Source organism: Trachemys scripta, chromosome 6 (assembly GCF_013100865.1).
Source record: "Trachemys scripta elegans isolate TJP31775 chromosome 6, CAS_Tse_1.0, whole genome shotgun sequence".
Taxonomy (NCBI): Eukaryota; Metazoa; Chordata; order Testudines; family Emydidae; genus Trachemys; species Trachemys scripta.
Window position 1 is genome coordinate 76,259,739 of NC_048303.1, and position 12,949 is coordinate 76,272,687.

Here is a 12,949-nt window from a genome sequence, read left to right on the forward strand (position 1 = left end):
GTGGGGTTCTGGAGGGCAGTTAGGAGCCGGGTCCCAGGACGGGGGGACAGGGAGCAGAGGGGTTTAGATGGGTCAGGAGTTCTGGGGGGGGGCTGTCAGGGGGTGGGGGTGTGGATAAGGGTTGGGGCAGTCAGGGGACAGGTAGGGGGTAGGGTCCTAGGGGGCCAGTTAGGATGTGGGGAAGGACTCAGGAGGGGGCAGTCAGGGGACAAGAGGCAGGGAGGCTTAGGGAGGGGGCGGAGTCCTGGGGGGCAGTCAGGGGACAAGGAGTGGGGGGGAGGGTTGGGGGTTCTGAGGGGTCAGGAAGTGGGAGGGAGTGGAAGGGGAAGGGGCAGGGGCAGGGCTAGGACAGGACGGGGGCGGGGCTAGGACAGGACGGGGGCAGGGCTAGGGCGGGGCTCCTCCTGTCCTCTTTTTTGATTGTTGAAGTATGGTAACCCTAGTTGATGCAAGTTTGCAGGGCCATTAATCGCATCCTGCTCAGAAGAACCATGATTCTGGGTAACGTGCGTGACATTGTGGCTGGCTTTGCACAAATAGGTTTTTCTAACTGTGGAGGGGCGATAGATGGGACGCATATTCCAATTCTGGCACCAGCCCACATAGCCTCCAAGTACATAAATTGGATGGGGTATTTCTCTGTGATTCTCCAGGCGCTTGTGGATCACTGTGGGCTTTTCTGACACTAACGCAGGCTGGTCTGGAAAGGTGCATGACGCATGCATCTTTCAGAACACAGGCCTGTTCAGGAAGCTGCAAGCCAGGACTTTCTTCCCAGACCAGAAGATCACAGTAGGGGAAGTCAAAATGCCCATTGTGACCTTGGAGACCCCGCTTACCCTTTAATGCCATGGCTCATGAAACCCTACACAGGGAGTCTTGACAGCAGCAAGGAGCGGTGCAACAACAGGCTGGTGCAGAATGACTGTGGAGTGTGCTTTTTGTTGTTTAAAGGGCCGCTGGCGCTGTCTGTATGGGAAGCTGGACCTGGCCGATGACAACATCCCCACAGTTATATCCGCGAGCTGTACCCTCCATAACATTTTTGAAGGGAAGGGTGAAAGCTCCACTCAGCCATGGACCTCAGAGGTTCAACACCTGGAGGCTGAATTTGAACAGCCAGAGAGCAGGGCTATTAGAGGGGCCCAATGCGGGGCTGCAAGGATTAAGGATGCCTTGAGGGAGCAATTTGATGTGATAGCCACCAGTAATGTTTAGTGTCCTACACGGGAGTGAAGTGCAGTGGTTCCAATGTTAGTAGGAATCTGTGTTTGCTATGTATGATGCACTGACTTGCAGTGCCTGTTGCTTTCCTGGGCTACGGTATCCTTTACTTAATGCAATAGTAAAGAATGTTTTCAAAACCAAAAAATTCATTTATTGAAAAGAAACACAACTGCTTGGGAAAGGGCATGACACATCTGTGCTGTGTGGGATGAGGACAATCAGAGATTTGCGTATGTCCTGTTATCATACTCGGCCTTCCTGTCTGAAGTGCTGTGCAATGAGTGCTGCACTTCAGGCTGGCTAAAATGCATGGTGATTGGGGTTGAGTGCAGTGGGTAAGGGTCGTAGTTTGCAGGGCTGAGTGGTGAAACTACAAGTGTTGGCGGCAGCTGGTGGTGATAAGAACCCGGATGTTGGGGAAAGTGGGTTGGTAGTGACATGGGGGCACAAGGGAAAGAGTTTTTTGGGACAAGGGCTGTGGGGGGGGGGGAGGAAGAGGGGGAGGAGGCAGGAACAGCTGTACTCCGCCTGCATTGCTACGAGCACCTGTATCAAGTCCGCTTGGCGCTCCATGATGCTTAGCAGCTGCTCTGTGCTTTAGTGCCGGCGAGCTGCATTCTGCTGGCGAACCCTCCTTTCACTCTCCCGCCACTCCTGCACCTTTTGATTTTTATTAAGGGACTGCTGCATGACTTCATGCAGCATGTCATCTTTGCTTCTTCGCGGACACTTCCTGATACTTTGGAGTCTTTCGGTCATTGATAACAAGGATGGCTGGGATCTCAAGGTTGCATCTGTAAAGCCAAAATGCAACACTTCACAGAGGCAGCATTGTTCACACCAGACAGAGCACTGATTTGGCTGTACTTAAAGACAAATATAGTGTACACGGTATCAGAAATTGCCCATCCCAAAGTGAGTGCATATAACCCACAGGAGCCCCAAAATGGTGAGTAAGCACAGGGGCATTGTTTCACGGCCGTACTGTCCTCTGGGGTTCTGTGCCTTGGGGAGAGCCAAGAGCCCTATACTGAACACTGTTCCCATGTTTTCTACAGGGTGAGTTTGTCCTGGGAGATATCTCGCTATTGAGGGTGACCTGGGAGGCAAGGGAGGGTCTTCTGCTACAATGAGGCTTCTGCCCTGGCCCATATGCAGCTTGCCTGCGGGCAGCAATGGTCCCCCCCCGACCATCACAGCATAGTGACACTGACATGTTAGTCTTACTGGGACAAGGAGCACAGTAGCTCTGCCAAGGAACCTGCGCAAGCGGATTGCCCAGCTTCTGCATGAGACCTTTGAAGAGATCACTGAGGCCGATTACTGCAATGTGAGAGAGCACATCAATGCCCTATTCCGCATCTAGGCATGCATGCAGCCCTAACCCTCCTCACCCCAAGAGCCTGCACCGAACAACTTCCTTCCCAAAATAAAAGCCACTTACCGGGCACCTCTCTGATGTTTGTTCTTCCCAAAGCACTGTCCACTGTGACTGGCTACCTTCCTCCTGGCTTGAAAACAGCTCCTGGCTGCATACATCTAGGGATGCCAGACTGTGTCCCCCCTCCTCAGCACCCTCGCTCCTGCTTTCCTCCTGCTCCTGCCTTGTTGAACTAGGCTCTGAAGTCTTCGGGGTGGAGATGGGGTTGCCCCCAAGTATCGCGTCCAGCTCTTTGTAGAAACGGCAGGTCGTGGGGGCAGCCCTGGAGCGGCGGTTTGCCTCCCGCACTTTGTGATAGACATTCCACAGCTCCTTCACTTTAACCTTGCACTGCGGTGCGTCCCGGTCATGGCCCCTTTCCATCATGTCCCTTGATATCTGCCCAAAGGTATCGTAATTCCTATGGCTGGAGTGCAACTGGGACTGGACAGCTTCCTCCCCCCCAAACACTGATGAGGTCCAGCACCTCGCCATTGCTCCATACTGGGGATCGCCTGGCGCGTGGAGGCATGGTCACCTGGAAAGATGTACTGAGAGCACTCCACGCCTTGCTGAGCAAACAGGAAGGGGAATTTCAAAATTCCCAGAGAATTTAAAAGGCGGGTCTGATGGTTGGTCACCTGAGGGCAGGGCAGTAGAGTTCAAAGTGATGCCCAGAGTGGCTAGAACAGGCATTGTGGGACACTTCTGGAGGCTGATCAGAGCGCATTAATAGACCAGGGCATCCACACTAACACCGTGGCGCTCCAGCCGTGGCGCAGCAAGCGTTATGCTTCTCATGGAGGTGGATTACCAGGAGCAGTCTGGGTGCTCTACGTGCCTTGCCAGTGTGGACACATCAGGAGTTAGGGCGCCTGGGGCTGCTTTAATGCGCTCTAACTCGCAAATGTAGCCAAGCCCATAGTCCCACAAACTGCAAAGGTGACATGAAGACCCCTTGGCAAGGGATTTCATGTTCTTCGCAAACAACTCTCACTTCAGACCTGACAAACCCATTACACCAAACATGTCTTGTGGGATATTCCTCCATAAAGAGTAACATGTAAGGTATCTACAGAAAGCTCTAACTTGTCTAGATTAATAATCATTGTTTGATATATATGGGTAATATTTAAGGAATGATGTATTTATATAGAAAGTATGCTTTGTGGTAGAGTAAAAATAAAGATTAGTCACCAAATTTCTTCGTAATGGGCCATTCAGGGAATGGGGAGTTGTTGCCCCACCCTGTTTGGCTGGTGATGCAATATCAGACTCAATTGTTTAGTTTTGGGCAATACTAAGACTGAATAGGAAACCATCAGAGGTGATGACAAACAGTTGGAAGCACTTAAAGGTGAAAAAGAAACTTTACAAAAAGAGCAGGGTTCACTCTGTCTGTGAAAAAGAAATTAAACGCTGTTTTCAGTATAACAGAGTTGGGGGGGGGGGGGGTAGATACTCTGCATCCATTCACTGAGAAAAACCCTTAAGGAGAAGGGGCATTCATGATTGCTTGGGTCCTGAGTCATCTGAAACCAGCCAACTTCCCAAAAGACTGAACTTTTTGGGGAAAATCTGCTTTATTAGATAGGAAAGGTAGCTATTGATAAGTGTAGACCCACATTGGCATTTTATTTTGTATTGTAACCAGTTGTTTCTACCACTTTCTCTTGATTTTAGTTAAATCTTTATTCTTTATTAAATATACCTACTTCAGTTTTATCATAAATGCTTAGAAGTGCTGTGAGGTTTACAGGAATGGTGGTTTAAAGTAAAACTGGTAAACTGGGGTACACTGCACATTTGACTGCAGAGTATCTGGGAGTAGTCAGTGCTAGGAGCTGGATATCACAGGGGAACGAATCAAAGGAACTCAAGGATTGGGGTGCACCTATTGTTAACCTACAAGGCAAAGTTAGGGCTGATGTAGCCCAGAGGAGAATGCTTCAGTGTCTGAAAGACTGGTGGTGCCAGGGAGCTGACAACCAGCTACCACAAGAAAGACTTCTCCTCCCTGGAGGAAGTGGTTAACAAATCTTTGCTACCCTAAGAACCATCACATGTTCCCAGAACAGAAAGATGTACTTGAGCTCCTACAGCTTCCCACAATGAAGCATGTTTTTTTTTTACTATAGGTTTGCCTTAATGTATCAGGCATTATCTGGTCTGAAAGATGATAGGCTGGACAAATGCACAGCCAGTGCAGAAGCCTTGTATAGCCTTTCCATATGGGACCATTGAGTCTATATTTCATACTTGCAATGCAAGCTGGCACAGATTGGCCTTTTAAATATTTCTTTGTCATATAACTTGTGTCAGTTGCTTAATGAAGGTACCAGCCTCTGATTCCAATTTTCCAGGAGTAATCTCTGGAAAGACATAAAGTGGGAACAGGGAGTGCTACTGTTCTGTGATCAATGAAATAGCATGCTCCTGGCATTTCCCATTAGAGAGCTACTTCTCTCTCCCCCTCTTCCCCCCCAGTATTTTGGGAGTGAGAAAAGAACAGCTGTTCATGGAGCCAGATTTTGTTTTAAATATTGGGTCAGGTTCACACAGGGTCTGTTTTTGCAATGGAATCCGAGCAGCAGACAGCCTCCCAAGTGGGGAATGGTGGTGATGCTAGTTGCCAACAACTTTCCTGCTCCTGAGGAGAATGTTGTGGCTTATAACAGCATGTCTCATTTGAAAATGAGACTTAGGCTTCTAAGTCACTTATGTGCTTTTGAAAACTTTATCCAGAGTGTCCAATATTAGATAATCTTTCTTAAATATTTTTTACAGGTGCACTATGCTCCATTGCAATAGCCTCCCTCATGGACCTGCAGGGTCCTAGAGCCCAAGCTCCAGCCTGAGCCTGGAAGTCTACACAGTATTGAAACAGCCCCACACTCTGAGCTCCGCCAGCCTGAGTGGGCTAGCACAGGCCAGCTACAGGTGTCTAGTTGTTGTGTAGACATACCCTAACAGTAAACTGGCCAGCCCATCTGTTCCTCATTAAAGCCTTGATGGGGGCCTGATAGGAGGCAACTGGTCTCTATAAAGAGCCAGAGGGGAACAGGAAACCACTAAAAGGGTTGGGCTAGCCTAGACAGTAGCGGGTGCGGGAAATGAATGGGTTTTTTGTTTTTGAGGGAGATGAAGGATTTTCTGAACCCAAATGAAGTCACTTTGGAAACTGAAGAGTCTATTGGTGAGAGAATGGATGCAAAGGGGTGGGAAAAGAAGCAGATGATATCAGCAGAAAAGCAAAGCTAAAGAAGGATATATTGGGTAACAGGGAACAAGATAGGGACAAAGCAGCTCAAAATGCTGTAAGAAATGAAAGGATTGACACCATTTCCCTTGACTAAATAGAATTCAAAAGCCAAGTACAAAAATTTTAAAAAAGGAATGATAAAAAATTGGATTAATGGAAAAAGGAAAACTTTTTTTTGAACTGTGCCTGAGAGTTTTGGATAACTTACTTCAGGGCCTGGATAGAATTAATTAGTGCTTTGTTTAGAGTAGTAACTGGCCATTGTGGCTTAAACAAAAAATTATTTTTGAATAAATAGACAAAGATGGACAATGTGCTCTCAATAAAGTGGAAGAAACAACTGATCATTTCTTATGGGTATGTAAGGGCTTTGATAAAGAAAGGGAAAACTTTTTGAAGAATTAAAATGTCTTAAAGTAACAAGTTATTGTTATTTAGTAAAAACATCAGGGAAATGGGATATTTATCAAAAAGACATTATGTTACCTGAAAGACACAGGGCAGAGCTAGAGAATATAAACTGCTAAATATTGAGGAATTATAGTTGGTGGCAGCTATGGACTATTAAATCAAGTCTACTTCACCATAAAAAAGAAAGAAGCTGTAGAGAGTTAGAAGGTTCCTGTTGTATTCCAGAAAGCAGAAATTTGCAGGAGAGCCTGAGACTTCAGGAACCAAATGACGCCAGTCAGGTATGGCTAGAAGTAGCCTGCCAAACATAACGAAGAACCAGAATGAAGCTGGAAGGTTTGGCTCAGCTCCTGGAAAAAGGGAGAAGCTCCAGGACTCTGTGTCAGACACCAAGGGAAAAGGACTGCAGGTGGGAAGGCCTGGGAGTAGTCTGGGGGGAGAAAGTTCTCTGTGGAGGGCAAGAGAGGAAAAGGCCTCCCAGGACTGAGTGTTTCTATATAAATAAATTAGGCCCAGAAGTGGAATGTCTTAAGGAGTGGTGGAGTTTATTTAAGGATCCCTGAAGAGGGTAAACAAAGGCAGGGTGTTTGCAGTGTCCCCTCTAGCTACCAGGGAGTACTCTGTGTGTGTGTCTGTGTGTGTGTGTGTGTGTGTGTGTGTGCGTGCGCGCGCTTGGGAGGCTGTTGCCCTGCCACAATCCCTGCATCCCCTGGTGCAGCTACTCACATCATGAACAGCAGCAGAATAGGAAGAGAAGCAGGCTCTTCAGAGTTGCAATTAGGAGGGATGGAACACGATGGGATGGAGCCTTGCCTCTACCATTCAGTATGCCTAGCCACATAGCTGCACCAGAGTGTCAGGCGGAGTATGTTGTGCCAGCTAGAAATCTGGCGCAATTTATTCTCTTCCTGAGCAGCAGGGGAGCAGAGTCACAATCTCCCTCCTGGGCTGCCTTGGGGACAGTGCAACAATGTCCATCTATCCCCTCCCCTTTCCCCCCTCTCCCCCAAGCGGATCATTATCTCACAATCTAGTCCTTAGTTGCAATCTAGATATATGTGGATTTGAGGTTCAGAATAGAAAACTCTTGCTCTGTGGCTTGGAAATTATGACCAGTAGTAGGTATAGGGTAATCTCCAAAAACTCGGTCCAGTTCCAGGCTGCTATGCTTTCGTTTTTGAACATGAGATAGCATAATATGGGCTTTTCCAACTGTCTTGTTGTTTCAGACTGCAGCAAGAAATGTCAAGACGTTGAAACTCACATGATTGTGTCCAAGTAACCAACTGAAAATGTGGCAATGAAATGATTAATTGCATACAGGCTGCTTTCAGGAGCACATGCAATGATACAGCACTGGAGCTGAGCATTCTTCTCTAGCTTCTTCCTCTGTTGCTATATGTACTGTGATGCTTTGTATTCATCTGGGTCATTGTTAAAGCTGGTCTAAACACTTCTAATTACATATTTTTCCTGTCAGAAAATGGGATTTTATTCAAATCAGAATTTTCCATGGGAAAAGATTAATTTCAGCAGAATTTTCCATTGGTAAAATCAAAACAAAATATCTTTTGACAATCTGTGTCCACTTGAGTTGATGCAGTGCTTCATGGGAGTTGTAGTTCTGGTCCCTCATGCCCCCATTCTTCTCTTTAGACCTTGCTTCCCCATTATACTATGTCTTCCATGATACAGCACATGCTCCCTTGGCTCAACTGCTGCAATGCTTATGAGAGGAAAATAAATGTTGAAATATTGGACCTTTCCCCCAACAGTTCTAATCACTGTCACATGTTTCAAAGAACAGGATAACTGAGAGGGGCTGAGACCCTTGGCAAGTTGAAAGCTATGTAGTGAGCTGGAACCTCCCCACCAGAGAGCTCACTAGGGAGGTAATCTCTCAATCTGCACCCACAACACACAAGTCGGTACATGATTTCCAGATAGAGATGTTTCTACTACTGTGATCAGTAGTAAGAGAGTAAACAATGTTGACATGTAGACTGTTAATCCTGAAGACTAATAATTACACTGCAGCTCACAAGTTTCTTAGAGCTATTGTCTGCAGAGAGAAAGAATAGCTCTAAAACACTGCATCAGTTCACATTCAAAGGGTATTGGTGCAACCACAGGGCCTAGAAACTTAATTGGTCTTACTCATTTTCTTCAGAATTTAAGCTTCCAGTATCAGAAGTGGCAGAATGCTGTAGCAGTGAATATCAATTCAGAATGATCCTCTGCATTGGTTGCATAACGTAAGAATAGACCCTGCTGCTGCTAGAATCTTGGTCAGGCCTGTTCAACCTCAAGTGGTTGCTAGGAGATAAGAAACTCCCATAAGATTCTAAAACAGAGACCAAGTTGAGAGAAAAGCTGATGTGTTCACAGGGGAGAAGCCAGCTGCCTATTTATTTTTTGTCATTGCAATGTGAAACCAACCGTGGGCCTGGCAGTTACAATGGGGACAGGATCCATCTGTAACAGCAGATCAGTACCAAGGAAACAAGCATGAGTCTGGGAGCAAGAGGAGGTGAGATTTAAAAGGTCACAATGAAATAACAATAGCATCTCCTCCCTCCAGTTGGAGGTGTTCCCCTGAATGCAGCATTGTAACAAGCTATTGTATACAATGCCTGACCAGAAAAAAATCACTATGCTGCAATCAAGGGTCTTTTTGTTGTTCCCAGGTACAGAAGACCGGAGAGGTGGAAAGGGCATCCTCAAACATCCTATGTTATGTAAAACTAAGCATTCCAGACAATGTGCCCTTTTTCACACAATGGGGTTCTATTAAACAAAACAATGCATGAACACTCCATCAGGAATAAATACCATCTGGGCACTTATGAAATTATATTTCAAAGTACCCAGCTGTTTCACATATGTTTAAAAATAATTAAAACAAAACAAATAAACTTTCCCTCTTCTGCACAATTGCGATAGTGGAACAATCTATTAGATATTTCATAGCCTGAAACATTTCTTTCCCTCTTCTCTTTCCCCCGCACCCCCAAAAAAGCTGACAATGTTCATCAAGTTGAGGTGGTCCTGACCCAAAACTCACCAAAAAGTCTTCCTGTAATGCTAAAGGGTTTTGGATCAAGTTCTGGTGATATTATAGCTCAAGGGTGGCCAACCTGTGGTTTCAGAGCCCCATGCGGCTCTTCAGAAGTTAATATGCAGCTCCTTATATAGGCACTGACCCCAGGGCTGGAGCTACAGTCGCCAACTTTCCAATGTGCTAGGGGGTGCTTACTGCTCAACCCCTGGTTCTGCCACAGGACCTGCCCCCCACTCCACCCCTTCCCGCCCCCTCCCCTGAGCCTGCTGTGCCCTCACTCCTCCCCCTCCCCTCCCCCAGAGCCTCCTGCATGCCACAAAACAGCTGATCGGGGGTTGCGGGGAGGGAGGGGGAGGCACTGATCGGCAGGGCTGCCAGTGGGTGGGAGGTGCTGGGAGCGGGACGGGGGAGCTGATAGGGGGGGAGGGGGACATATTACTATGGCTCTTTGGCAGGGTACATTGGTAAATTCTGGCTCCTGCTCAGGCTCAGGTTGGCCACTCCTGTTATAGCTGAACAGCTCTGGATATTAAAAGGGCAGTATAATCAAGTTAAACATTAAAGTAAATATATAAAATTTCTTACTGTTTATAATAACTCCTTGGAAAGTGGAAGCTGAAATCTATCTATTTTGCCTCTTTATTTAATCGCCTCCTGCACAACAAAGGTATCGCTTAGTTCATGGTTGCTTATTGCTAGTGGGCTGTTTGCTTGTTTTTAGGAAAAAAGATAAAACTCTTGTTATAAAAGAAAAAAAGTATGGACTTTGTAAACAGATATCAATTGCAAAAGACAATTCCTTCATTTGTTAATAGTACAATGCAGAATCAGGGAATAGAAGTAAATTACCCACAGAATTGTGGAAAAGCATCATTTTAAGCCCATAGGTAAAAAACAAACCTTCAACATTTTTGATTAATCCCCTCTACTCTTTTATTTTGCTTCAGGGATTACAGAAAATCACGTTTTATATAAATCCCACAGCACATTGTCATCTGTGTGTACTGAGTTACTGTGACTGAGATCAAGACCTTTCAGTCTTATTCAGTCACCTTCAAATCACTGTGGACAGTGTTTCCTTTCTTAGAATTACAAGAAGGAATGAATACTAAGTAGGACATAGACTATAGCTCTCCTCAGAGTTAGTTATACGTGCAGTACCTGAACATCTTTTGGACTGCCAAGCAACTGTGACTTCATGAGACTTTCTTCAGTCACTTATAACCTTCCTCTTGGTTTAAGAACACAGTATTAGAAAATTTGGATGTGAAGAGAAGTGAAGACTTCATTCTCCTAATAATCAGCTGTTGGACCTTTTGATTAGATAGTTTTGCTATCACGCAAGTGACCCTTATTTTAGGAATTTTAAAATCTCCATGGACAAAAGGCATCTCTGACCCCTCTCCAAATACCTAGTAGTGTGCTTGGAAGGCAGTCTGGTTAGGCTTTCCCCCTTCTGTTACTGCAGCCATTTCACAGTCCAGAGAACTATTCCCAGCTGTTAGAGTTGGAGCAATTAAGAGAGAATGTATTTACTTAGAACAGAAAATAACTTGAAACAGGTTTTACACAATACAAATATTAAAAAAAGGGGGGGGGCATTTGGGTGAACCTATAGTGGAAAACAAAACAAAAAAACCCTTAGGATGAACCATAACTGTTAGGTTTCAGAGTAGCAGCCGTGTTAGTCTGTATCCGCAAAAAGAAGAACAGGAGTACTTGTGGCACCTTAGAGACTAAGAAGTGGGCTGTAGTCCACGAAAGCTTATGCTCTAATAAATTTGTTAGTCTCTAAGGTGCCACAAGTACTCCTGTTCTTTTTTCATAACTGTTAGTTCTTTCTTTATCCATAATCCTAACTTTTTGGGTACACTTATCCTTCCCTTGGACAAGATCTTTTATGATACTGCCCCAGTAGAAAAACCTGTTAAACACACAGTTAGATTTACCTTTCACTCAGGACACCGTGCCCTTGTAATCTAGGTACTGAGCCCTTCAGTAAACTCACCATAGGAGGTAGAAACTTTTCTTCAGCTCTCAGCAAAGGCTGCTTCCAGATTTATACTTGAAATGAGATCCAGCTGTCTGTGAACCACTCTGAAAAGCTGAGCAGTTGGAGCTGGGCGCTGGACAGGCTATTTTTAAAAAAAAAAAACTCTATTCTTTTCCATTTTTTTTTAAAATAAGATGAAGGCGTTTTTGTTTGTTCATTTTACTGAGTTTCTAGAGTTGTTTGCGTACCTCTGCTGGGTGAAAGTGACTAACAGCAACACAATAGAAATGTAACTTTCAGTCCTAGAATATGCTCTTGTCTCAAGCTTTCTGGAAAGCTATTCCACAGAGCCTTATCAACTACATGTACAACTTTCATCCATCATTCTTTAATTTCCTTCTAAAAGTCCAGAAACTGACTTTGGGAGGAAGTTCCATTTCTTGTTTATGGAATTAATTCATGTATATTATGACTATGGTAATATTTTATCATATTTGGAACCATATTTGAAAAGGTAAATTCTTATTTTATTTTAGCTCTGCTTCTGGTTATTGTGAGCTGGGAAGTCCAGACAGGAGCAAAACCAGGGCAAGGAATGAAGTTTACACTTTCCTGGTGTCTTTGTGTTCTGAGTATGAATGGAAATCTTCCTTGGTCATTTCAATTTAACCCTTGAGCATTGTCAAATACAATACATAAACAGGCAGCCAAATCTTGCAATCCTAATTTAGGCAAATCTTGCCTGAATAAAGATAGCAGGATTTTATATATAAACTGCAAGTCCAAAATTAGGGCTGGATTCTGCTCCTATCAAACTCAGTGGGAACAGAATCAGGCCCATATAAATTAAAATGCTGACTTTTGTAACAAGCTGCTGTTAGAAGAAAATGAGGAGGGGGTAGGGAACAAGAAACACAAAGTTAACCAACGTAGAGAGGTAAACACGTGTGATTTTCATTATCAGTTGGTTGAGACTGGGTGAGTTTCTTGGTTCACATTTCTCAGTCTCTCTTCAGGCTTTAGCAAAACATCAAAGACGCTATTGTTTATGTTTATTTGTGATTCTATAGCTGCCGAAAGGCACTCTGACAGCTCTCTGCAGTAATTTCTGTTGCCATACTTATTTACAAGCTGCATGAATTTTTTTAACCTTAACTATGGGACACCTGGCCAGTAGTTAAATTTCAGGGCCAGTCTGGTGGAAAGCTTAATGCACCAATCAATGCTTTGTCCTTTCCATTGTCTCTGGCAGCCAAATAGCCCAAGCACAAAATTAAAATGACACCAACTTAATCATAGAATTTACAGTCTTTACCCAGAATTCATAAGAACATAAGACCAAAGGTCCATCTAGCCCAGTATCCTGTCTACTGACAGTGGCCAATGCCAGGTGCCCCAGAAGGAGTGAACCTAACAGGCAACGATCAAGTGATCTCTCTCCTGCCATCCATCTCCACCCTCTGACAAACAGAGTCTAGGGACACCATTCCTTACCCATTGTGGCTAATAGCCATTAATGGACTTAACCTCCATGAATTTATCCAGTTCTCTTTTAAACGCTGTTATAGTCCTAGC